Below are 5,143 nucleotides of genomic sequence, written 5' to 3'. Positions count from 1 at the left end.
GCCCAATGTGGGGCTTGAACTGATGAACCTTGAGATCATGACCTAAGCCGAAGTTGGGCACCCTATTGACTGAGCCGCTCAGGTGGCTCTCTTTTCAAAAACTTTTAAATCAGAGTGCCTGGGTGGCTCAGTCAGTTAAGTGTCCGACTTCGGCTCAGGTCATGACCCCGTGGTCCATGAGTTCCAGCCCCGTATTGGGCTCTGTGTTGACAGCTCAGAGCCTGGAGCCTGCTTCGGATTCTGTGCCTCCCTCTCTCTCTTTCTGCCCCTTCCCCACTTCTCTCTCAAAATAAACGTTAAAAAAAAAACCAAAACCTTTTAAATCTAACATACCTATGTTAGAGTACACACATCGTAAGTATCCAGCTTGATGAGTATTTCCAGCAAATGCACCCACGTAACCTGAACCCAGATACTGAGACAAAATGTTAGCAGCACTCCAGGAAGCCCCTTCTTGATCCCTTCTCTCACCTCAAAGCTAAACACTACCCTGACTCCAAAACCACAGATTAGCTTGTTTTGGAGCCTTATATAAATGAAGTCTTACAGCACATACCCTCCTGTGTCAGGCTTCTTTTGTTCACCATATTGTCGGTGAGATGTACCCATATGGTTGCATTTGGTCATACGGTGTTCATTCCCGTTACTGTGTTAATATTCTGTAGTGTGAGGAGGCAGCGCCTGGCTGCATTATAGGAATAATGCTGAGTGAATAGTCGTGTATATGTATTTGTTGCACATACACACCCGTTTCTGTGGAATTGCTGGGTTATAAGGGAGGTGGATGTTCAGCCCTAGTAGGTACTGACAAATAGTTTTCTGAAGTGATTGGGCCAAGTTACCCTGGCAGCGGCACGGATGAAATTCTGCTGGTACCACGTCCTCCCGAGCGATCGCTCGTCCTTCTAATTTGAGAATGTAGGTTCTTGGGGGCAGGCTGGCATCAGATTGCCTGCGTGTGAATCTCAGCTCTCCTTGTACCTTTTGACCTTCGGCAAAGCCTGTTCCTTTGTCTACAAGATGAGTTGAAAATCACGGAGTGGTCATGAACATTCTACAGACGGGCTAGGTTAGGCGCCACCAACAAAAGCCATTTATGGTTCACTCTCACAACAGTACTCTGAATCACCTCCCAGAGCCTCAGTTTCCCCTCGGTAAAATGTAACACATCCACACACGTGCACAGTGGAGAGGACTACCAGGAAATGGAACGATATACAAAAGTGCCTGATTTTACTGAGATAGAATACACTTACTATAAAATTCACCCTTTTTCAGTGTCATTCAGCATATTCACAAAGCTGCACAACTATCCCCAACTATCTCATTCTAGAACATTTTCACCATCCCCAAGGTGAAACCCAATACCCATTAGTAGTTATTCTAATTGTCCACACCCAACTATTCCCAACCCCCAGCAGCTGCTAATCTACTTTCCATCGCTATGGATATTACAAGGGCCAAATCTTTGCATTTCTGTATTTTTTTAAGCTTATTTATTTTGAGAGAGATCGAGACAGCGCCAGCAGGGGAGGGGCAGAGAGAGAGGGGGAGAGAATCCCAAGCAGGCTCCACACTGCCAGTGCAGAGCCAGACACGGGGCTCGAAACCGTGAGATCGTGACCTGAGCGGAAGCCGAGAATCAGATGCTGACGGAGCCACCCAAGTGCCCCTCTGTATTTTTTAACTTTCGCAAAAGTGAAATACTAGCACTAGGATAGGCACATAATACACACTTAGTAAGTGTCATCTGTGTGTGTCTGTGCGTGTGTGTGTAGATGGATGGGCAGATAGAACACACGTCGTGGACAGATACAGTATAAACTCAATTCATTCAACAAAAGCCCATCTGCCCCGTTCGCACTTGGAGAAAAATGGTCTATGGAGAGGATGGGATTCTCGCTTTCAGGCAGTTTGCCATCTAGTGGGATACGGAGGGATGTGCACCCCTCACTGGGAACGCAGAGCAGAACGCAGTTAAAAGTTGTATTGGAACAAGGGTTGTGGGAACTCCGGGGAGATGTTGGAGGTGGAGGCGGCACTTCTAGTTTGGGTGAGCTTTCCAGACGAGGAGGGAAAGGAGGGGATTCTGAGAGCGAAGGCTGGGACACAGGGCGGGTGTGATGTCAAGCAGGACGGCAGGGACAGCCAGGGTTTCACACCCGGTCCTGCACCTCCGTGGCCTGTGAACGAGACTTGGCTGTAGAGAGAGGCTGTAAGTCCGGGGCTGTGGGTAACGGGGGCCAGATGGGAAAGGGAGGAGAAGGGTGAGCCCAGGCCAGCTCGCACAAGCCTGCACTGTCATCCGGGCAAGGGCACCCTGAACCAGCTGTGCCGAAGCCCAGGCATGCCAGGGCCCCCATGCCACCAGCTGGTTTGACTTCTCCAGTTGACCGTGGCTAGAATCATATTTAAGAGGAGACAAGTGGCAGCCTCATAAGTGAAGGAGGCTGGACTTCAGAGTCAGACCTGGCTCTGCCCTTTCTCACGGCAGGACCTTGAGCAAGTGTCTCACTCCCTGACCTGTTTCTTCAACTGTAAAATGGAGGTAATATTACCTACTTCAGTATGGTTAGGAATGATGATTGGGGGAGGCTGGACAAGGCAGATGAAGCATGCATTCCAGGCCTCAGCAAGCTTGGAGTATTGAAACGTTTTCTTTTTTCTTTTTCTTTCTTTCCTTTTTTTTTTTTTTTTGAAAAAAATTTAGTAATGGATTTTTTTTTTCCAATTGAAGATGTCCTCGTGGAAGAAATTGGAACTTATGAACTTCCTTGTGTTTATTGTACAATGTATTGTTGTTCTGTTTTGAATTACACAGAGAGGGATTGTCTTTTTCAGTCCTTAGCCCTCCAAAGGTATTATCAGGCCCTGAGGAGGGCAAGAACAGGGTGCAGAGGGCCAGCTGATGGCTGGGGAAAGAGAGGGTAATGGGGTGAGACAGATAATTCACGCTACTGAGTCTCAACTCATGAGAAAGTCTCTCGAACCACAGGAGGCCATTCTGAGATTTTCTCCTGGGGACAGGAGGCCAGCGGGAGCGTGGTGGGGTGAGGTGGGATGCTGATAGGACAGACTTAGAACCCAAGGTGTTAACAGTAACAGAATCCTAAGAAAGCTCTGAATTCCACTTCCTGAGTTGACAGAGACAGAGCGAGAGACTGAGACAGAGCCCCAGTAAGACAGAGATTTGCCCAGGGGCATTCATGGAATTAGCAGCAAGGATCAATTCAGACCTCTGCCTAAAGCGGGGTCCTTGAAACTAGGAGGCTCCAACAGAGAAGTGGCCCTGCTTCCCACCCCTGCTCCCCAAAGTGGCCGCCATGTCCTCTTAGTGTCATGCCCTTCTCCAAGCATTCCCAAGCCCCTGCATGCTCAGTGTGGGGGTTCAGACACCCGAGGAACAGTCCTATCTCAGGGCCCATAGGCCAGGGGCAGAGCCAGACAGGCACATAAAGAATAGGTAGTGACCCTGTCGGTCTCCGTGCCAAGGATCCCAAAAGGACCACTTAGGAATGGCTCTCTCTCCCGAGGAGGCAGGCTGAGGTGGGTACCTGAGGCCCCAGAATTTGGCCATCAGATGAGCAGAGAGAATGCACCCCTGCAGAGAGCAGCACTTGGGGCACCAGGGACTGAGAAGTGACTGTTTGGCAGGGACAGAGGGTACCTGGCCAAGGGACATGGGGTGGGTGGGTGGAGAGACAGGACTGTGAGCAGCCTTGGGCAATCATTTCAGCATCTCAGGTGATCACAGGGGCCCTCGAGGCACTGCCATTTGATTTCGGGAGCTGTGTGACCCTACCAGGGGAGGGAAGAAAACACTCTGAGAGAACCTTCTCCAAGCTTCCAGCCCCCGCTTTCTCTCCTGTGACTACACATAGGCCACACTGTCCACAAAACCAAGGGAGGTTAGCTTTGGCCTCTAGCCCTCCCCTCCCCCACCAGAGATAACCCTGGATGGGAAGTCTGGAATTCTAGACCAGGTTCCGTTTCGGGCCCTGTGTAGATATTTGGGTGTTTCCACTCCTGTGGACGCTGGTGACATGCCCTGAAGTGGGGCAAGAATCCCACCTCTGAGGATTGTTAAAGATGCCAGCTAGGTGACAGTGTGAGTGCTCTAGACCAAACAGCCCAGTTCTCAGGGTGAGAGGAGAGACTTCAGAAACAGGAACGTGAGCTGGACCCCAGGGCCAGTGAGAGGGAGGACCCAAAGCTCCAGAGCAGATGGCTTGCCTGGGGGATGTCCAGGGGAAGGTGACCAAGGCTCCACCTTGCCAGTCATCACCTGTCACCACTCATGGATTCACACTCATGTAAACCTCGGGGCCTCTGTGCAGGTGTAGTGATGATCATAATGGCAACTGGGGGGTGCTGGGACCTTCCTGTGGGCCAGGCCACACAAGACTCTGACAGGTGCGTGCTTCCAGCTGTGTGCAGGACTGAGAGAGGATGAATGTGAGCCTGGACACCAGAGAGGGCAGGGAGGAAGGGGTGTAGTTAGCTGAGGGACTTCACAGGAGGGCACTGGAAGCAAGGAATCCCAGGCACTGAGGCACTTTCTGGCTCAGGTGTGAATGATTAACAGTCAAACTTTTTTCTTTCTTTCTTTTTCTTTCTTTCTTGAGAGAGAGAGTGCGCGCACAAACACGAGTGGGGTAGGAGCAGACAGAGAGAGGGAGAGAGAATTCCTAGCAGGCTCCGCACTGTCAGTGCAGAGCCCGACCTGGGGCTTGAACTCCCTGAACCATGAGATCTTGACCCAAGCCAAGATCATGAGCTGAGCGGAGATCAAGAGTAGGTTGTTCAACCGATTGAGCCAACCTGGTGCTCTACTCGTCAACTCTTCTTGAGACCCCTTTTGGGTGACATAGGGGAACCGCATAAGGAGGGGCAGGAGGGGAAATAGGGACCTCTTCCTCTTCCAAACTCCAGACCCGCAGTAGCTCCGCCCGCGCTCTCGCTTAGCATATTGATCATGCTAATTTATTTATTTTTAGCGTGCATATTGATTATGCTAATTTAAACCCAGTCCCGCCTGCTCCCGCGCGCTGTCCCCAAGGCCCCGCCCCCTGGAACGACCTATGGCTGCGGAGGGGCGGGGTTATGTTAATGAGGCCAATCTGGCCACACTGGCCGCGCCAGC

Source organism: Panthera leo, chromosome E3 (assembly GCF_018350215.1).
Source record: "Panthera leo isolate Ple1 chromosome E3, P.leo_Ple1_pat1.1, whole genome shotgun sequence".
Lineage (NCBI taxonomy): Eukaryota > Metazoa > Chordata > Mammalia > Carnivora > Felidae > Panthera > Panthera leo.
This window is presented reverse-complemented; position numbering follows the sequence as displayed.